This window comes from Crocodylus porosus, unplaced genomic scaffold, assembly GCF_001723895.1.
Source record: "Crocodylus porosus isolate Cpor-Errol unplaced genomic scaffold, CroPor_comp1, whole genome shotgun sequence".
NCBI lineage: Eukaryota > Metazoa > Chordata > Crocodylia > Crocodylidae > Crocodylus > Crocodylus porosus.
The window spans coordinates 22447767-22470808 of record NW_017728886.1 but is presented as its reverse complement, the minus strand read 5'-3'; the positions used below and the strand labels follow the sequence as shown (position 1 = coordinate 22470808).

The following is a 23042-nucleotide window of genomic DNA, read 5'->3' as shown; positions in this document are numbered from 1 at the left end:
TCTAGAATCCTTAGACCTACAGAATGGCATGATTGTGTTGCATGGGGTTTGTCAATTTGAAAAAGAAGAACTGTTTCACAGGCTCTACTGTGAAACAGTGATTGGCTCTACTGGTGTATAATGTCCATAGTATCCTTATTAATGAGTATACTGCAAGAGATATTTAGTATGGTTGTTCATGGTAGATTTGTCCCTATGAATTTTAAACTAGTTTGAACAATTTTATTCATGTGGTCATTGTTAAACTCCTCATCACTCAGAGTAGGGACTGGCAGTTTTTGTAAAATATGTGCTCCAAAGCAGTTCTCAGTTGCTGGGCAAACAGAGGAACTTCCAGGTGAAATTCTGCAGCCAGCATTATGCTGGAGGTTAGGAACAAAGATCATACTGCTTTCTTGTTTCATTAAAATCCGTCAATGTGAACTCATGAGAGCAACAGTGGCCCATTCAGCTAAACCTGCTCTCTAGTAGTAGGATTTGTACTTGGGAGCTTAAGAACACATTTATATTTCACCAAGTCTGCAGACAAATTTTAATTAAGTTTTAGCGCCGTCGCAAACCCCAACTAATCCCAAGCCCACAGCTGATACATGTTCATTTGCAGCCACAAGATCTGTAAGGTTAATTCAGGCCTCTTTGAATTCAAACCCATGTTATTACAGTTGAAAGGCAAGTATGTTTAGGCACCCTATTAATCCTTACTACAATGAGGGCAAAAGCACAGAAGCTGTTGTGCAGTAATGTAATAATATCCTATGTACAACCCATGGAAATGTTCTTATTGGAAGATACAAACCAGACAGTTTTGTGTTTATGAAAAAGTATTCCCATTCCTAAGCTTTGCCTGAGCACGGCAGCTCTAGTGGTGGTCTTGGTCCTGGATCAAGCTTATTTTTTATAAAAATATGGTAGTGACTGTAAGCAAAATTTGCCTGAAACTTTGCATCAAATTGCAGGGGCTGGTAATTTGATTATAAACCTTAATGGGAATACTGTCAAGGCTAATAGGCCTGAAAATAGCCCTACCAAGTATTGCGGACGCGCTGCATACAGACACATTGGGTGTTTATACACGTGCTCTGGGAGGTATGGGGGGGCACTTTAATTGATGTAGCTCCAATAGCCATGATAATTAAAAGCACCCAGAACATCACATATATCAGTGTCACTGCACTGAAAAATGGCAGTGGGGGGGCACTTTGAACTAAAGCTCATCAAACGAGCTTTAAAGTGTGGGGATGCTGATACATGTGATGTTGGAGGCTGCTGGAGTCTGTTAGTTTCCACACTCCAGGGGCTCCAGATTGAGTGAGCTCCAGTGTGCAGGGATTACAGAGTGTGAGAGCAAGCTCCCTGCACATGTATAGGAGCCCATTGAGCTGTGCTTTGGATTTATCATAGAGTCATAGAAGTAGGGTCAGAAGGGACTGTGTAGATCGTCAAGTCTGACCCCCTGTCCCAGGCAGGAAAAAACTGGGCTCAAATGACTCCAGCCCCACTTCTCTTGGAAGTTGGTTCCAGACCCTAGCCGCCCTGACTGTGAAATAGTGCCTTTGGATGTCTAGTCTAAACATACGCTCTAACAACTTGCGGCCATTATTCCTTGTTACCCTGGGGGGTTCTAGGAGGAACAAAGTCTCTCCCAAACCCTGCTGGTCCCCCCTAGTGAGTTTATAGACAGCCACCAGGTCCCCCCTCAGCCTTCTCTTGTGAAGGGTGAACAGGTTCAGGTCCCATAGCCTCTCTTTGTAGGGTCTGCCCTGCTGTCCCTGGATCATACGGGTGGCTCTCCTCTGGACCCTTTCAATGCTGTCCACATCCCTCCTGAAGTGTGGTGCCCAGAACTGAACACAATACTCCAACTGCAGCCTGACCAGTGTCGCATAAAGGGGGAGGATTACCTCCTTGGCCCTGCTTGAGATACATCTGTGGATGCATGACAAGGTTAGCCCTACTGACCGTGACCTTGCGTTGTTGGCCCATGTTCATCTTGGAGTCAGTAATGACTCCAAGATCCCTTTCTGCCACCATACTCTCGAGAAGGGAGTTTCCCAGCTTGTAAGTATGCTGCTGGTTCCTATTGCCCCAGTGCAGCACCTTGCACTTGTCAGTATTGAAACCCATCCTATTTTCGTTAGCCCATCCTTGTAATTATCTGTTTTATTCATTCTTGTGAACAGGCAAGATATTGAAATATGCAAGGACAATGCTCCTTGAAGCACTCAGGTAACATGGATATGATCAAATATGTTCCTCTCGGCAGGAAGCTGTCCAAGAACCTTTTGTGCCTCGGGGGTATTAGAAAGGAATGCCTTATAGGATTGGTTGGAACATTTTTGACTAAATGAAATATCATGGATGTCAAAAGTGAAATGTTTTGGCTAAGACGTCCTTTAAAAACTTAGTTTTGGAAATAGGCACAATACAAAACTTGCAGACATTATAGTCTTGCAGTTAGGGCACTACTCTCAAATGCAGAAGATTAGGCAAGTCCTTGCCTGAATGAGAGTGTTTTTGGATGAATATCTCTGCTTTGAATCATGCAGATAGGAACTTGAATTTCCATGCCTTTGCTTCTGATATTTTGATACTTCTTCGTAGTTTGAAAACTAATCTTGAGAATCTGGAGAGGGTTCAGAGGAGGGCCACTGGCATGATTAGACTGTACAAGGGGAGGTTGAGGGATCTGGATCTCTTTAGCCTTCACAAGAGACGTCTGAGGGGAGACCTTGTAGCCACCTATAAGTTTATCAAGGGAGGACAACAGGGTATTGGAGATGCGCTATTTACCAGAGCACCCCTAGAAGTAACTAGGAATAATAGGTGCAAATTAGTGAAGAGTAGATTCAGGTTAGACATTAGGAAGACATTTTTTACAGTAAGGGTGGCCAGAATCTGGAATGGGCTTTCATCTGACCTTAGTCCTCTTTCCTGCCAGGGACATGATGATCCTTTGTGGTCCCTTCTGACTCTACAATCTATGAATCTGTGAATCTAATATTTCAACATAGTCTTGATTTCCTAAAAATGCTTGAATAAACTCAGTTTAATTCTACTATGGCTCATGCATTTTGAAATCTTGAATCCGGATCTTTTTTTTTTTCTCGTTAGCCCTATTACACTCTTTGCCCCAACAAGGGGTTTTCTGTGGCCTATGTATATATAATACTACCTCTTTCTTTAGACATCTGAACCAAGAAAAGAGATGAGTAAAAGCGAAGAATGCCACCTGGCAAGCTAATGGGGTGGGAGACCACAGAGATCCCAGATCTATAGAAAACCTCAACTAATGTTCATGAACTATTGTAATTATTGCCTGAGGGTCAGGAACACATCAAACCAAGGCTGCATTGAAGTGGTTTTGAGGTTTGAGTTTTGCATAGTTCTGTTAGCATCCTGATAAGTGGAGTATGGATTAACTATGGGTAAGGTTCTGTTTTCTTAAGCATACACCATGTATATCAAAACTGGAGGGGTGATCAAAATAGACTTCACATTTTGCTTTTTTAATTTCAAATGTTAGTAGAATATCTGGTGCTTTAGCATTTAGGCAGGAGAGGTAATAAGAATGGTAAGAAAAATTTATTTTTTTTTATTTTCCACTGCTCTGGTATAAATAAAATGTCATGAATTATTTACGTAGCAGACAAAGATTTGTAGGAGTGTAGAGGGAAATGGGTTAGCTCACTGTTCATATAATTTAAACTCTAGTATCAAGAAACTAATCTGAGACCACACATTTTTCCATGGTGCCTTTCAGAGGGCATAAAATCCAAATACAAGCAATTAAGTTTAAAGGATTCAATAATTTTCTGTTTTGGTACTTGTAATTTCTTTTTTACATAAAGAAGTCTCATTGATAGTCTCAAGCCTTTGCTCATCAGAATATTTTATCTCCAAATATCACACCAACTAACTGGAGACCCAGATTTGGCAGATATGGAATGATCTAGTCCCTTTAATGATTAAATTCCTCAGAGAGGTCTAAACAGCAACATATACATCAAATACCAACCTTATTTTCATTAGAAAGTCTTTAACATAACTATAAAGTAAAACTTTATTTAAAACAAAAAAAAGACGTTTTATTTCCCTCTTCGTATATATTCCATGTCCATTCTTTGAACCAAGGGCAGTTGAAAATGTTCAAAATCACTTGCAATATTTTAGTACTGGAAAATGAGGTTCTGTGCAAAACAAAATGTTAATGGCAGTAACAGGGAATACTAGCCCTGTTACTAGAAAGTGGGGTAGCCCCTTTAAGGACAGAGTTTTCAGAGCACAGCCTGCCAGCAGATGAGGGGTTAAAGGGTAGCGCTGTGGGCTGGTCAGCTGACTGGGGCTATCACATGACCAGGAATGAGCTCAGACCAGAGCTATATAAGCCCTGGGTTGAGCTACCTTGGGCAGATGGCCAGTCCTGGCTGTGGCTGAGTGCAGGGCTCCTCAATGCCTGGGAGACTGGAAGAAAACAGCTCTGCAGGCTGGGGGATAGGACGGGGTGACCCAGAGAGAAGCAGATACACTGCCTCTATTTTTTTTTTCTTTATGTTATAGCCTGGGGGCTGAGCATTTATATTTCAGTTTAAACCAGTGGTTTGGGCTGGGACTGTGAGGGGTGGTATAAGGAGATCCCATTAGTGTCTGTGGGACATGCATTAGCTTTGAGCCCTGTCAGGGGCAGGCTTAAGACCTGAGTGGTTATCAAGCCTGGCACCAAATTTATATAAACCTATTCATAACTTATCAAATTCTCACAATGAGTTATATTGCTCACATTACTCTGATTGAAAGCCTGTTCCACAAACTCAAACCCCAATGCTCAGGAAACCTCTAATGTAATTTTAAACTTATTCATGGTCAGGTATTACCCTTTTGTTCTTCTGCTAACTGTCCTTTAGCTCAGTGTTGCTCAACTTTTTAAGTAGCAAGTATCCCCTAACTTCTGAACATTTTAATAAGTACCCCAGCACTCAATTTTCCAGGGGATTTTATACTTACAGATTAATGTGTGCCATATGTTGGAAGAAGGGCTGTGCATATAAGGCTGTGATATGACAGACAACTGATCTGGTGTGGGCAGGGTTGCCACCTCTTACACCAGGGGTGCACAACTCAAGTATGTATCTGGGCTAGAGGTGATGTTGGCCAAAGGTAGGAGGGCAGCATCCAGTGCCGTGCAAACAAAGCATGACATGCCAGATTATTACTGGGAAATGTAAAGTGCTGCACAATGCACGGTGCACCAATCTTTTTGCCATAGTTTTGAGAGGAAAAGAGGCAGAGAGAGAGAGAAAAAAAGGGCAAGAGACAGATAGTGTGGGGGTACCCACATTCTCCCTGCCTGTGTCTTGCATACCCCCAGGGGTACGAGTACCACCGGTTGAGACGCTATGCTTTAACTTAAACAGGTCTTTATGCCCCTAATGTATCTACAAACAGCAATCAATAGCTTACATTTTGTTAGCTAAGCTATACAAGCTAAGCTTTTCTGGTTTCCCCTTCCAATCCCTTGATCATCTTTTAGCCCTTCAGTGCATTTTGAGTTCAGTTTTCTTGAACCTGGGTGACAAGAACTGTACTCAATTTTCTAAAGCGGTCCACGAGCTCCTGCAGCTCCCTCTCTCACTGCCACACAGTTGAAGCTCACATAGAGGGGGAGAGCTTGGAAGGCATGGACCACATGCCATAGGTGCTGCTGCTATCCATATGGGGTGGGGGATGGGATTCCAGGGGGCTGCATGCTACCCATACAGTCTGTGCATCGTGGAGTGGAGGGCAGCCTGCACTGTCTGTGTTGCACTGGGGGGAATCCTGGGGTCCACTCTCACACTTTTTGGCCAGTGCCACATGTGGCCCCAGACCATGGTGAAATTGGGCAGCCCTGTTCTAAATGAAGATATCCATGGAAAAAAGGCAGATACACTCCTAAGATGTTGCAGACTAGGTGTTTCCAGAAGAGATGCAGAAGCTTTATTCTCTTGTACAAGCCACTGGTAGATGTTGCTTTGACAGCTGTAGTCATCCTATGATCAACTAGTGCACCCAAGTTTTTCCCTTGCACTCTACTTGGCAACTGGTGAGCTCCTACTGTATTTACCGTATATATTTGTGCTCCTCAGAGCCTTTAATTTGTAAAGTGTTTGTGATCCTCACAAGCATTTTTTATGTAAATACAGAGTGTTATTGCTATCAAGATATTGGTGAGCTAAAAATAAGCTCTTTCATTTTTGATAACAGTGTTCTTCCTGCCTGAATGCAGTGTTTGTAGTACCATGATTAGGCGGGGGAGAGGGGAACGAGGGAAGGGGGGCAAAGTGGATACAGTATGTATAATTCATGACAGAACTTGAACATTTTTTTGAAACTTAGCTGTATCTTGTTGACTGTTCCACCCTATATTTTTCCATGTGTCCCAGAACGTCTTGGTTTTAGAGTGTTATGGAAAAACACCTTTCTGATGAATTTTGAACCTCTATCTAGAAGGTTCTTTTATTTTTTATTTTTGGTCTTAAATCTGATTTGAATAGCATGTAATGTTAAGTAGCTTCTTATAATGCACCTAGAAATATGATCAAATCTAGATATACTCGCTGCTTTTAATGACAGTTTCCTACTTTGATGCTTCTTGAATACATATACTGAACTTGCCCCTGGCTTGCTATTTATATCATCCAAGCTCAGATGACACCTGGGGCTTTTCTCACCGGCCTCTCTGAAGATTCCTGAGGAAGGATGAAATCTTCCTCATCCCTTTCGTGAAACAGGAAGTTCAGCAAGTCAAAACATTTGTCTCTACAGCTTGGGTAGAGGTTATATAGTTGCCAGAAGTGCATGTTTTTACCTGTATCATCAGTAAAGAAGACAGGGAGCCTAATGCATTCAACCACTGTTGTGATAAAATAGGTAAACGGAATTTGCCCACAGCATATGACAACAAAGACTAAAAGAATAAACTATTGCATATTATAAAATGAATTGGTATTTCATCTCATGCTATGTAACTTATAAGACTTTTCTTGTGGAGGCAAACAGATACATTTTCGAGGGTAACTGAAGTATGACACCACTAAAGAAGAAAGAAGGTAACTAACCTGCCTGCTTAGACTTGCACATACATCTTCTAATGCTCTCAATATTGTTTTGTATTTTTTTAAATCTCTTTTGCTATTAATTCATAATGATGGATCACCAGAGTGATGTCAATAGCTGAAGGCACCAGCATGATTTTAGGAAAGACCAGTTCACCCATAAATGTTTTAAAAGTTAACAAACACACCAAATACAAGAACTGCATTCAGTGTGGATATGATTTTTAGCCAAATAGAGTAGTTTGACAGAAACACTGAAAATCTCTTTAAAAACAATATCCTGTGGCTCTTCTATTTCCATTATATTAAACTGAATTTCTTTACTCACAGTGGGATTTCAAATTAATTTGTAATTATACACACATAGAGGGACTGAGAAAGAAATGACCTAATTATAGACCAAATGGATGCCCTCCAGCTATCATCCAATTACTCTAACCATCTCAGCTACTAAGCAGTATGATGGGCCTCATCCTTTCATAGTCAGCTCTTGTTGTAATTTACAACTGAATACGATAATTTTACTTAAATATTCATTTACATAAAATAAAAATCTACATTTAGAACTCTTAGGAAGGAAACAGATAATGAGCATGAATAATCATCACAGATACACTTCTAGTTATTTCTCCCTTACACGCACTCTGACCACTAAAAATGGGGGGAGAAAACAGTACTTCATTTCGTGCTGTCCCAAAGGATACTAATCAACTACAATTAGGCAGACAGCAGCTTTTAAGCTAACAGAGGAACAGAAAATGTCTACATTAACCAGCGCACTCTATCAGTTTCAGCATTTCCTTTTAATAGACAATTCATCAAGTGGTCTCTAGAAGAGATGAGTTGAGAAGCAATGTGGCTTCTTTGCTATTCATTATATCATCACCTTTGCTGTTTGTTTGTATTTCTAAAAACAAAAGCTTGGTTCCCTAAAGCTTACAATACAGTGAGATAGGAACTGGATGTAAGGTGGAGAAAAGGGACACAATATGGAAGCAATGTAGCTAGACCTGTGTGAATAGTTGATGAGTTGTTTTTTTGGTAGTTCCAAAACTTTTTTTAAAATTAATTTTAGTTTGTAGGATGTTTCATGGCACTTGGTGTGCTTGTTACTTTGAGAGAATGGCTGCCTGAGAAGTAGCCTGTAGCTGGGGGGGGTGCTGATTAGATGGTCACCTGACCGGAAGGGGACTGGGTTTGAGCTATATAAACCCAGGGCCTGAGGTGGTCAGGCAGTCTGCCTCTGATTGCCACCGGGAAGGGAGCTCCTGGCATCTCTGAGCTAGGGTAACCAGGACTGAGCCTCACAGTTGGCCAGAACTTGAAAGAGATAGGCCTGGGAGCAGAGGGGCCAGGGGCCAGCACCATGAGGAGCAAAGTAGGCTTTGGAAAAGACAGGCCAGGGGATAGAAGCATGGCCTCAAAAAGCTGTTAATGAATGAGCTGGTGGTTGTGGAAGGGACTGAATGTAGTTATGGAAATCCCAGCTGGTTCAGTGTCTGATGGGTGGTGAGTTAGGCCTTGGAAGAAATAGGCCAGCAAGTGAAAGAGAGAAAGCTTGACCCCAGAAATGACTAGGTACTTGGGGAAAATGTCTGGTGCCCAGGGGGGTCTAGAATGCAAATGGCCATTGCTTCGGGAGGACCAGAGGGTCCGGTGCTCAGGAGCTACTAGAGCACAAATGTCCAGTGCCAGGTGAGGGGGGGACCAGGATGATCTAGGGTGCATAGAAAGAAGCTACCCAGCAGCAGAGTAGGGCCTGAGCCCAGAGAGGCTTGAGCCCAGGGCCCAAGCCCAGAGAGTGAGTGCAGTGTGTGAGCAGGGTTAGAGAGCCCAGAGATCTGAAGCCCAGGAGGGACAAGGACTCTGTACAGCTGGGGCAGAGCAGGGGATGGAGCCATGAGTGGCTAGTCCAGGGGGCAGGGGGGGTGGCAGCTCCTACCACTACGCACACCCCAAGTGGGCATGGGGTATGTGTGCCCCCAGATCTGTGCATGGGACAAGGGTGGGCTGCTGCTGCGGGCTGGGGGTGACACTGGGCTCTTCCCAGAAGGCGACTAGGCTGGGGTGCACTTGAGGAAGGAGGCAGCAGAACTGGGAGGGGGGCTACAGCAAATTTTGGGGTGGCTGCAACCCACCCTTCCAGCCCTGATGCCACCCACTCTGAGCGTAGCCCTGGCCCAGCCCCCGCTGGAAAGAGCCTCCAGCCCAGGAGGAGCCAAACTGACAAGGGATGAATAGCCATCATGTCACTTTTAAACGCTCTTTAGTATGAAAATGAAGACAATAAAACAATGAAGAGAAAGGAACTTGGGTACTATTTGCAAAATGGAGGAGATCACACTGATGGAGATTCTTGAGCACAGAAATTATGGTACACATGCGTGGGAGGTTAGAGGCCCTTAGATATTAACTGGAGCAGGGATTAGAACAAGCCATCTTCTTTCCTCATTGAGTGTCCTAACCACCAAGCTTTAAAGTCATTATTTCCTCGGCCCAATGGATACTTATTATTTATTTATGTATAGTCACAAATAGGACTGACTACAACAAGAGACACTGAGAAAGATCCATCCCAAAGTAATCTACAGCCCATTAGTAAAAAATGGGAGATGTGAGTTCCAGCATTCCCTCTAAGCTGTGCGGTGTGTGCAGCTGCGCAGGCGCGCTCATGCCGCACTGCCAGGCACAGCTCTGCAGCTGCACAAGCGCAGAGCTTAGAGGGAATATTGCTGAGTTCAAGTTGTGGCTCTGAGTTGTAGGAAATTTGAAAACAAGACTTTCACTACCTGAGGCCTGTAGGGAGGGTATAAACTAAGGAGAACAGTCAATAGCCCCTCCTCCTTTTTGGCTTTGGTAGGGAGCTATATATGTCCTCATGAACTTAGCCCAACTAATTAAAAGGACAGAGAGATTCATTTTGGTGTGTATAACACATTTCTAGTTGTTTTTCATTTGTCTTTTTGCCAAATCTATTTGACAAATTTTGATTTGAATTCATTAATAGTTTCAGCAACTATAAAATAGGTGAATCAATGATTCAGTGAAGCAAACTTTTGCATTTTTTAGAAGTAATCAGTCTGATAAAAGGCATGTATCTTGTTCAGTTAATGTATTTTGTAAAAATAAAAACAAAATGCCCCAAAACAAAACAAAAAACCCATGTATATAGGCTTCTAGTAGCAGATCATTAACATTTTGCTGCCATCTATTCAGGCAGAACCGGCAGTATAACTGTTTGCTTTTTATTGGGGATGTCTGTATAAGCACAATGATAATACCAAAGGATATTTTGGTTGGATGGCATCATTTATTTTAAATAGTAATATATAAACACACATCAGACTCCTATGACTACCAGAGGTTTTCAGATGGATCTTTTCTTGAAAAAAATTTAAGAACTCACATTTAGGATAAAAAGACAAAATTTTAAAATTATTTGTTGAATAAAATTTGAACATATGGTTCAAAACCATTGAACCTTTTTATTTTGATGCTTTTTTCTTTTAATATAAAATTAAGTGGATTTAAACCAAACGATTACAATGAAAGATCTAATATTTTGTTCTGAAAATATCAATACAGGAAGTTAGTAGTTTTGATTCCCCCCCCATTTTGCCCAACTCAACATAATTTCAGGGGGGAAAAAAGGATTCTTCTAAACAACATTATCCAATGACATTTTTTACTAGATTTTATTATAATTTATTTTCAATGCACCTTGTAAACACCTAATCCTCACATGTTCTCCTTTGTGGGAGCCAATATAACCAGGTCATAGCATTTCTCAAGCTATTCTCATCTGAGGTTCTTGGGGTATGTCTAAACAGTAGTAGTAAATGTCATTGTCAGGATGACCCTGAACATGCCCTGCTAGCCAGCTCCCACATGTATGCTATAAACCTAAAAATATTATCATGTAGCATTGCCAGGCGCAAACTGTGACAGTGACATAGCATCACTGGGCACGAACTGTGAGTGCACAGTAGCAGCTAAAAATAATCACATGGACTACACAGTGATTATGGTTACTGAACAGTCATTTAGTACTTGCTTACTTTAGCAAGTACTAAATGACTGCACAGCCCAGTGCATGTGTAGATGCTCCCACAGACCAGTTTAAAAATGGAGAACTTGGTCTAAGTGCTCTTTTCCATCCACCAAAGGACAAATGTGTGTTGTTCTGTTTGCTACCAATCTAAACTATGCCGCTTCAAGAAAACTGAATAATTTAGATAGATTCCACCTTAGGTTTTTTAAAATATCTGTACCTAGCTCAAGAGTCACACATAGAAAATATTCCCAATACATACTACTTACTTTTCCAACTGCTATTTGTAAGCACCAGCTTTTGTTCTGTTACTCCTTTCATTTAAAGAAACTCTCCCTAGGTTTTTCTTTATAGTCTTCCACCAGGCTTGTTCAGGCTTCACTGGAGCCTCTTTCTCCAGCTCTCTTTTACACACAAGCGTAGTTACATGTAGACACACGCCGCTGAAAGAATGACCGTCAAAGATCTCCATTTGGGTAGTTCAGAATTCCTGAACTGTCTCCTTTTGCCTTTTTTTTTGAGTGAAAGTACATCTGTGGAGACTGCTATTTTATCTGCTACCTGTATCCATAAAGCAGTTTAATGACTTCTAACAACTCTCTTAAATGAAGGGCAGTAGATGCACCCAACAGTAACAGCCAGGCTTAACCCAGCATATAAGCATTTGTTTACAAAATGGAAATCCCTGGCTTTCATTATAAAAATCACACTTGCTGACTATCACTTACTGAACTGTGAAGCAGCACTTTAGTAAGTCAGATGCTTGCGCTCTCTCTCTCTCTCTCTCTCTCATATTTTTGTAGCATGTATTGCCAGGTTTGGTTTTTAGCCGAACTATCTTCTTAGTTTGGAGAGATGTACCTATAAGTAAGGGTGGAGAGCAGTGTTATTCTATTAGCTGAATCCAGACCTTGTTTCTCTTTGAGACATGCTGGGGTGAGGGGCCACATAAGTCTTCCCTACACATCTCCCCTCATGTAGATATTCCACTAAGTTTTTTGAAATCCATTGGGACATCCCTTACCATAAACACTTTAAGGAGAGAAATTCCACTGCCCAATATGGATAAGTAATTCAACTGATTTAATTGTAACATCTTATGTAAGATGCTTTAGCATACTTTTGAGGTAAGATGATTTGACATACTTAGTAAATGAAATCACTTGCATGAGAAAGGAGGATTGGATTTAGCTCTTTCCATTAATTCTGTATTGGTGTGGTCCTTGAATTCTGTGTGGTTAGAGATTTTTCACACTTGTCACCTATTATCTTTCTGTCATTTCCTGCAGAGTTTCTTCTTCTCCCTCCCATAGGAAATGTATACCTGTTCTGCCATCTTTCCTTTGGGAGCAAGGATGCAAAGAATTCCAAAAATTTTTCCAGCAATATCTGCCTCCTCTCTCAATAAATGACCCTCTTCAGGGCCTTACTGTGTTCCTTATTGACTTTTTATTCTTATGTATTTTTAAAAGGATTCTTGATAATTATCAAGAATCAAGAAATCTCTTGTGAAATCTTTTTTTTACCCCCTTTTGTTCTTATCTGTTGCATAGTCTTAACTGTTTCATTCTATTTTTACAGTTCTCTTCTTTACCTGTTTTTTTTGTCTTTTCCAATTCTTCTCTCCGTTATACTTTGCTATTTTTAGACTTCTCTGTTCATCTCTACAGGTCAGTTATTATTCCTAAACACTTATTTTTAGGTGGAATGCACCACCCGGGAGTACACTTTTTTAAAATTTATTTTAGAATACATACCACTTACTCTCTTTATATTTTACCTTCCTTGCTACATCTCAAATCCATACCACAATCTCCTAAATTTTAGTCTGCTAATAATTAACACCTGTATTTATTTTTCTTTTTTTTGGTTTCACTTTAGTCCCAATTAAAAGCCTAATGAGGACAAGTCACTATGACTTCAGTGTCCCATTCATCTATGTATTCATTTCTACTCATGTTTTCAAAGGAAAGTATAATAAACAGAAAGACTGACTTTGGAGGCCAATTTAATCTATTTTATAAAAAGTTTAATGTTGTACTGAAACCTTTTTTTCCCTCCTTTTTACTTTTTGTCTGTTAGATCAGCAGTGATGATACAGCTGGGAAAATATCCTCCTCTTGCTTGGGCTCTGTGATCTAATGTCACCAAGTTTTTGACTGTGAATCCTTGACTTATCCCAGAAGCAGGAGGACTCCTATCCAAAGTGAGACTTAGGACTACTTAGCACCTGAAATCAGGTTAGATCAGGTGTATTCAATCTGGTGTGAAAGTCACAGACTCTAGATGCCACACCTTACACAAAACAATAGAAACTTCCCATCTAATATGTCTGAATTTAGGTACTAACATTGAAACACCCCTCAAATCATTTTGTTTGGACCCCCCCTCCCCCAGAAAAAATGTTTTTAAAATCATGAGAAAAGATCACAGAAATGCAGTTAGTCTAAGACAATAAAATGCATAGCCTAACTTTCTGCAGAAAAAGTTTTGATGAATCTTGTTTAGCCCTTGCCCATGGGCCACATTGATCACATATCCCTGCCATGAAGTATGTACTACCATGTAAACCTCTATGGCATCCAGTCCCATGCTGGACTGCCTCACTTCAGCCACAGAGATATCTGCCAGGGGGTAAAAGTTGAATAGCCATTACAGTCAAAATCCCATTTGTGGCTTGTGCTTGTTCTTGCTACTTGCAGGTACTGGTGAGAAAACTTATGCTGCAGCTACAGCTGCCTTAAAGTTCACAAATATTTTTAAAAAATTCTAGCAGAAACTAGGCTTCCTTGACACTGGTTTACAAAAAAGACCAGGAAACTACACTGTAGGGTTTGTGGTAGTTTGATCACTTCTCTTACAATTTCCCTGTTCAAAATCTCCATGGGGTCATTGCTTGAAGGAAGTGATCTGGAAAGTGTGAAATATATACTGAAAGGACTCTGCAGCTGCAATGATGGATGCATGTTAAAACTGTAAAACCATAGCCAAAACAGCAATGAACACAGAGCACTCATAGGACTTTCATGACTGCTATTTCACCAGTTTAGTCATGGTTTCTGTGGATGCAAACCACATTTGCTTTCAATCACACTATCACCTGGTTAGGAACAGTTACAAGCTACTGTTCAGATGGGACTTGTATTGTTAAAACTGAAGCTCACTTTGCCCAACTTGGATGAGCAGTAATGCTTCTAAACAGCTGAGGTCAGGAAGAGGTGGCTACACTCATTACAACTAATGGCCATTCATTCATTACAAGACATCTGTAAATGGTTCTTAGGTCACTTCCAATTAGAGGGCTTAATACTCATTGAGTGGGAATGGAATATTTGACAGAAGCTGTTGGGAAGTAAATATTTCCCTAATAAACAGGGTGTTACTTTTTTTGCAGGAAAATCCTAGCTTCAAGCAGATTTTCGGGGGTGGGGAAGGGAGTAGGGTGAATTAAAAAACTTAGATCATAAGAATTTTGACAAGAAATTCTCCAATTTATATGAGATTCTATAGGAGATTTAGAAGATGAGAAATATATTAAGAGGTTGTTTCCTAAGGTCTTAAATTTAGCAAAAGATTCTGACCTGGCAAGATTAATCACCCTTTCACCAATTAGGAGACAGATTTTCCCAGGGGCAGTGTCTTAATTTCATCTTAATCTTCTAATTATATCGTGTGTATATGTCTGTGTAAATTTTGACTCTGATACTAAAATTTCAAGCACTCTGTTCCTTAAAAGAATAATCCAATGCCTTAGGGTCTTGATATTTAATTACTGAGAACTTTCACATTTCTACATTGTCTAGACTGTAGTCAGGCAGAAAGAAGCATCCTGCTCTGCATATCTTGGAGATCCCCAAACCAAATGAAATACAGTTGCCAGGCTGTTTGGAGGAAAGAACTATAATACACATTATGGAGAACACTTACACTGGTCCTCTCAATTGCCTTGAGAGATGAAATATCAAGTATAGAGAGTAGTGAGCCCTAACATAACATATATAACCCCAACTTAATTACAAGAGGAAAAGTATAAAAGTAAAGTAAAATATGAGAATTATTTACTTACATTAGCTTGTATAGAATGCATTTGGTACATGATGAAGAGAACTCAAAATATTTTGGCACACCCTCCTCCCTTTGAACCTAAAATACATTAAAAATACTACATGCATCTGGGAACAAAATTTGAGAGTAAAAGGAAAGAATAAAATAAAGTTTTTTTTTTATATTGGAGGGAGTTTAGAAAGGAGCAACAATGATGATTATGGGGAGCGAGGAACTGATTTATGAAGAAAGATTAAAAGAGTGAAATAGGTATACTGCAGATGAACTAAATGGCACATAAATGGCAGGAAACAACTATCATGAGATATTTGATGCATGTAAATAGAAAATAGAGAAAAATGGAAAATATGGAATAGAAAAAGAAGGAGTACTTAGGTAAATTTTCAGGAAAAAATGTTCCTACATCAAAGTACTAACATTTGTGAGGGAAAATGATAAAGTGTAAAAAGGGGTGGAACCAAAAGGTATTTGTGGAAATTATAATACAAATCTACAGGATTGAATACAGTGTGATATAGACTGTAACCTTTGGGCCCTCCAACAGAATTCTATAGCAGGAGTATGATGCGCCCTTAAATTCTACAGAATGGTTAAAACCAAGAAATGTTGAAAAGCATACTTTTTGTATTAAAAATATCATAACACATTCACACGAGTGTATACAATATATTGTATGAAAAAGTTTGAAATGGGCACAGTGATGCATTATGTGATTTAAGCAGACGGACTAGATTTCATTTTTCTAAATTCTATGATTTATGATCGTCTCTTTTAACACTGACCACAAGAAGCCAGGATTTACTCTGAAAATGATAAAAGCTTGCATATTAGGCACTTGAACAACTAGAAGAGAATTTTATGTCATAAAAGTCATGGTCATACAGAAAGTGATAGAACTCTAAATATAGAAAAATATCAATATGGTTGTGAGCACTGCAAGATTATTGCTGTCCAAGTTCTCTGCTTTATACCATTGCTAATAAGTTGTCTTACAAGGGAATTAAGTAAGTGTAAAGGAAGAGATCAAAAGGTAGAATGAATAGGACAGAGAACGGGGACAAAGGGGGCCACTCACTAGGAGTAATTTTAGAAAAAGGGCTGGTGATTCCAGTCCATTGAGGAATCCCTCAGTCTTTTATATGGTTTGTCAGAACAGGATGAAAAAACTGATATCAATAAGTTTGAACTCCAAGGGGTTTACTGCTTTGGTCTGAAACATCTCTCTCTCTAACTCATAAGAAATGCTATTGTATGGAAATAAATTAATAATTCTAAATTCTAATGGTGAAACTTCCCAAAGTCTGTCTTGGAAAAAAACCCCAAGAAAATCAAAGCTGAGGAAATTAATGCCTTTTCAGTTGATCATCATAAGACAATCATTTTTATATTTGTCTTTTGTAAACAAAACCCCAAACCATTTATGATTTTAAAAAGAAAAGAAAGGGGGGAGGGAGCCATATAAAAAAAACCCCTGCCCCTCCTTCATCAACGTATCTGATCCTTGTACATATTTGGACTTATTCTTGAATACTCTTGAGACAGAAATGAACTTTATTACTTTGTTCTTCATATGTATTGATGAACTAACATTATTTCTGGGAGATTTATCTGTCCTTTTCCCCATCTTCTAAGTCAAGTACTTTGGCTATAGTAATCTGAATCTGACAGTTGAGCCATAAAAACTTCCTTGTACGGCAGCTTAAAGACCTTGTTGCATGGGTCACACAGTAGTATTATATTCAGATCATAGTAAACTTAAAACATGTTCTGAGCAGCCATACAGTGATGCTTATGATCTCAGCCTGCTCTGGACAAGGCTGGAGCTGGCTGTACCCATCCTTGATGATGACCTTGGTAGCTTGTATGTCCTCCTATGAGGATGTGCACCCTTCCTATCGCATGCCCAGCACCACCCAGCATGGGAGCACCTGCCCCTGGCCTGCTAAGATGAGCCAGGTCTCTGCCACTGCCAATGGGCAGAGAAAGACAAAGGGACCTAAGCCTGGGAAAGGGTGTCACTCTTATTGCTGGATCTGCACCTGCTGCTGGATCTGCAGGGCGAGCTGGATCTATGTAGCTGGCAGTCTTGAACCAGCTCTGGTGCAGTGCAGGGACGGAAACAACAATCAGTTGGTTGCGAGTACCAGCCCCTGTGCTGCACTGGAATCCCAGACTCATGTTATCTTCATGGAGTAGTCCCTACCCCAGTTAAACATGTGGTACCTAATATGATCTGGAGATGCTCCTGTCATGGAAAGTCCTAACTTTATTACAATACAGTTGCACTTAGCACATGTTTTAAGTGCCAGTAACATGTCCTAAGTGTAACAGGTGACATGGCCTTAACTCTGGAGGCAGGAAGCCTCAATAGGTGCCTCCCTGTTGGACCAAAATATTTCTTAGGATCTTGCTGTTCTGCTTCTGAGTGTGCTCAGAAATGCCCTAGCCTGAGGCTTCTAGCTTTCCTCTAAGCCTCAAGTTTCTAGTGGGACCTATTCTGTTGGGTTTGTTCAGAGCACCTAGTTCCACACTGATAGGACTGGGGCAGTCACAGATGCTTGCTTTTTACAACATAGCTACAAAAGGAGGCAGTATTACTAGTGCCAATATCCACTGCTTATGCAGTAATCTAGTAGTTCCAGCACTAACCACAAAAGTGGAGACCCGGATTTTATAATGTTCTCAGTTTGAAGAGATTCAGACCACATCCCTCACTTCCCAGGAAAGGGCCCCATTTAGAAGGATATGAGCAGTGTCATATAGTATGACTTTATAACAGAGGTTCCCAACACTGGGCCACAGCCCGGTACCTGGCTGCAAAGGGTTGGCTGCTGGGTCATGGCATGAGCTTTAACCACTGCTAGCAACAGTTCTATGCCCAGGTGGGAGAGAATGTCTTTGCTTGGCCAATGACTGACTTTAGCTTTTGAAACTGGACTGCGACAACAGTGGCTAGTCTCTTCCATATCAAAAGCAACGGCTAAGAGATGCTCAACCAAACTTCAATGGATTTTTTTTTTTTGGAAAGAGTGGTTCTGCAAAGAGCACTCTGTTTTGCACCGTGACTCTGCCTATTGAGTTCATTTTGCATCATACACTGCTTCCAATCCTCACAACCCCCCCGCCACATAAAAATTAAATTTAAATATGTAAATTAGAATATTTCTATACTCGGTCTGCCAAAATTCTTTAAGTGAGTTTGCTGGTTTGCAGTATAAAAAAGGTTGGGAACCACTGCTCTATAAGAACCGAGCCACTGTACTTAAAGGAATGTAAGGTCCTTGAATACAGAATACCAGAGTGCAAGGTGACCTCCAGTGGCTGAGTTTCAACAATAAACAGTGAGACTGAGCTCTTTTTACTCCTTGAAAAGACAGGATTGGTGCCTGCCTTCCTGTGGACCATTTGAGCTCTGGATCCACTTGATGGAGGCACTTGATGGCAGCTGGGTCAGGTGCCTAATCCTTGGAGAGCAAGAAGTTTGAGACCTGTCCCTGGACTTAACACTTCTGGTTGGCTAGTCCTAGGTGGCTCTTTATTTAGCATGTGCATTCAAAAGAGTGATCCAAACTCTGCCTAACCCTGTATGGGATGTCCAACTTTGAATTTGCATTCCTTTGCATCTTAGGAATGATGACACTTAAGTCTTTTACTGTCTAGCGCTTGGTAGCTATGGTCAAAATCTAGTCTTGACTTTTTGTAACACGTCTATAAATGACAAATGGAATTATACGGGATGATCACTGGTTTCAGTGTCATCACTGCAGTTATTCCAGATTTATATTGGTGTCTCTGAAAGCTGAATTTGGTCTTAAGTTTCTCTAGCAGAAGACTGCTAAAGATTAGAAATGGGCTTGAGCCATAAACATCTTGGGAGTTTGGATCTAGGAATTTTTCTTGCTCCTTGCTTTAATGATGAAGAAAAGCCAGAAGGAAAATAGCTTGTATTCCAGATAGCTTGTATTCCAGGCTGAGCCTGCAGTCCTGGAAATTAAAGTATTTTTAACATGTTAACTGTGAAAATGTTGATAGTGAAATCACTGGGAGTAAATAAACCTGGAACATCAGGATGCCTTTTATAGTAATTTTTTTCAAGTATATAAAAACACTAAGAATTTCCTCTCTTTTGTTTCAACTGACACATGGGACTATTTTAACACAGTTTTATTTGTGTGTTCCATTTCCTTCAACCTTTTCAAGTGAAAGTCAAGGGGAAAAAAAGAGAGGTCCTTTACAGAAGGTTTACAGAGATTATAATTCTTGACAGCAGTAGCTGCTTTCCTATGTTAACATGCATTTAGATAGCCATTAAACACATGCATTACATATTTGATATTCTATTATGACTTATTATGCAAATAGATAATGTTAAAACATTCTGAGACATTATTCACACACAACACATCATTATTAATTATTTGGAGCCACTATGTTTTCCATCATAGCTTGTATTAACGGAATACATCATAAAACTTTCACAAAAGTACTTACTGCATATTCTCATAATCATATTTAAAAATAATGATTTTTTAAATGTGATGCCCTTGTCATGTGTAACACATGCACACAGAAGGAATTATATTGCCTTTTATTTAAGATCATGAAAGGTTTGGCCTTTAATCATTAAATGTTTTTTGAAATATTTAATATGGTTGCACAATTTCTTAGGCCCCTCATATGTATATATTCAGAGCTGGTTCTCAGTTACATAGAAATAAAAAGCCTAATACATGTGCATTTTTTACCATGTACAATTTAAGGATCGATTTTGCATGTAATATTAGAAAAATGTTCATCCTGCTGCAGCACAGTTTACAAAACTGGTAAAGCTTGGGAAATCTAATACAAATGCAGAAGCAACTTTCCCTTGATTGGTTGTTGATGATACGCCCTTAAGATGCAATCAATTTATTTGCAGATTTACAATGTACCTAGTGTCTTAGCACCTTTTAATGTAATGATTATAAGTGGTTTTGGAATTGAGTTTGTCACATGACAAAGGTCGTATCAAAAGCAAAAATACTGAATATGGGAGCTTTCCTCCAAACTTGAAATATTAAATTCACAGAATCAAGTACATATTGAAACTCATTTCCCCTGTTTTTCCACTGTACAATGGAGGCAATTGTGGTCAGTCTTTTTCCTGCCGAGAATCAACTTCTAATCTCATTAACCAGGGGTGGGAAGAGGGGAGGAGGAGGAGGAGGGAAAACCCCTTATTTGTGGCGGGGAATAAGCAGTTCTAATCCCATTTAGAGTGGATACTGTTAATGTCAGTATATCATGGCCACTATCTCAGTTAATTCTAACTGGTATCTTAGGTTCCACTGCCCATGCAAACTAAGGGTGAAAGGCTTTGTGGAACCTAAATAACCCTTTTACCTGAAGAGCTAGCTTTTTAGATCAGGATGAAGCATTGATTTTGAACGTAGGCTTCATAGTCACATTATTAAAAATGCTGAGCCAAGGCAGCTAAAACAATCTCTTTCCTTCTTGTGGGCTTTAGGATGTTCCATGTCTCGTTTGGTTAGCTGGGATGACACAAACATGGGAAGTATTCCAAGAATGTAGAAATGTTGATCACAAAGGTCAGTATAGAATTATATCTGTTAACTTGGTTTGTGCCTGTATCAGCTCTTTGCTAATGAAACTTAAAACTATGAGACCTCACTGACAATGTTAGGTTTGTTTGCTTCTGCATCCTGAAATAACACGGAGTAGGTTTTGGCCCACTACAGTGTATGAATCTCATCCATCTAAGTTTGACAATTTAAAAAAGTCATTTAGGTTAAAGGGGTGTGAATTTGGTTTTAAATTTCTGTAGGGGATATGTGCAAATGTGTGTGTACATAAATATGGGTGTGTATGCATACATATATAAACAGACACAAGAATCATTTTTGCATTAAACAGATAGCAAAGAAATATGATAAAATGGAAAATACGTGGTTAAGTGAGATTAAGGATTTTATTTATATGTATTTGAGTGTTAGATTTTAAAGTAAACATGGAACCCAGAATGGCATGTTAAATATTAATTGCCAGGAATTTGTGTGCTTTTGTAAATAAGGTTGGGAGAGAAAGTAAGTTTTACATATACATAATACATACATACACGCACGGTATAATAAAATGTAGAAATACAAATGATTTCGGAAATGATAGCTTCCTCTTGACTCAATTAGGTGAATTGAATGTGGTTGTTGTTGTTGTGGTTCTTAGGATATTAATTACACACAACCCTTTCCCTCCTCCCTCCAAATCTAACACGTGGTTTTCCCACTCAAAACAGAAGGAGAATTATTAAAATGTTGTGGTATTTCATGCAGCTTAGATGGCAATAATTTAACACTTGCACCATGAAAGCAATTCAGAAAATTTTACATTCAGTTGGTGCAGTTCCTCAAACCAGCAACAGGTAGTTGTATTTTTTAATGAAAGCAGGGAAATTTACTGCTTTTGTTTAACTGGAAAAGCCTTCCATTGCTTGATGACAAGGACAGAAATGTTGGCTGAAGATGGCAGATGATTTTTTAATCTGTTCTCCACTTTGTTAGACCTGCTTTAGTGTTTCTTGCATTCCCAAGGCCATGAGCAACAGCATAGATTCTAGTACAAATTCAGGATGAAGCTTGAAAATTTCAAACACGGTTAATCATTTTTCTAAAGGCAAATGTTATGAACACTGTAAATCATTCAAAGTAAGATGCCAAAATCTTCTGTAAAATGATACGTGAACTGATTTACTTTGTGTTTTCACAAATTCCTGCCTCATACAACAGTTTCTGCTCTATTGTATTATTGCTTGTGCTAAGAAAGGAAAGAGGCAAACCATACCCACCAAGCATGAACTAAACACATGTATTTGATTCATGTAACTGTGAGGGCAGAGAGGCCATGACTACTATGTTTAGACCCTAATGTATTTTTTCTAATATTAGGGCATACTTAAACCCGGGATTTTGATCTGAGGCTAATTATGAGTTTAATTTGTAATTACTATAGACTACCTTATCCTATGTCTTATCCAGTAAAGCTTCTTATACTGGGTCTAGGTCAGATCATGAATCCACGTGAGCTAGGAAGAGCAGTCCTTGTTCACCAGGCCATTCCCTTAGGAGTAGCAAAAGGGGGACTGGAGAGTAGGTGGTGATTTGGGAGTAAACTGCTCTATTATTCCTTTTCTCTGTCAGAGGAAGTGGAGGCAAGGGGAAGAATTATGATTCTCAGAGGCATGAGGTCTAGGCCTGGGACAGATCAATCGTGTGCTGTCCTTTGCTCAGGGTACGATTGGTAAATTACTGTCTAGCCTGACAACATATTACACACATTCCTTTGTTTAATTCTCTTCTTTTTTGCAGTGTATAATTTACCCATTTATAAAAGTCAAGTGTTTCTTTATAGTTTTCCCCCACTTTTTTTTACAAAAGGGAAAAGGTTGCATTTCAGTATATCTTCCAGAAAGGAACTCTACCTTTTCCCAGAAAAATATCTTTCCAGTTATTGACAACTTGCTGCGTTTCAAATAGTCGATCCAGAATTCATTGTAACTGAAATTCATAGAGAAATGAATATGAATGACAAGCAACAGCTTGAAAAGTATTTCCCTGAGCTTAAATACTAGACCCACAACTGCAAAAATGAAAAGTCCTCCTAGAATATAGCTTATTGTATTTACACGTTAATAGAAAATACAGATGTGGCCAAAATACACATGGGACTTAGTTTCTGTACACTGAAAGAGACTAATGTTCACTGCTTTACAGCTAAGTGTTTCACTGCATTACCCCCCTAAAAATTCTGATGGTTTGAAATAAAATAAAATAAAATAAATG

General features: G+C 39.6%; 1 long non-coding RNA gene across 3 annotated transcripts in view; it reads left to right on the top strand.

The window, feature by feature from the left end:
• Positions 1-23042, top strand: part of LOC109307169 — a 393364-nt gene that overhangs the window by 304081 nt on the left and 66241 nt on the right. For 2 of the 3 annotated variants that reach the window (XR_002100183.1, XR_002100187.1), the window contains one exon: positions 20714-20795. The exons of the other annotated variant lie outside the window; for it this stretch is intronic. This is a non-coding gene — a long non-coding RNA (uncharacterized LOC109307169). The remainder of the gene's footprint in view (positions 1-20713; positions 20796-23042) is intronic. 3 annotated transcript variants of the gene reach the window in all.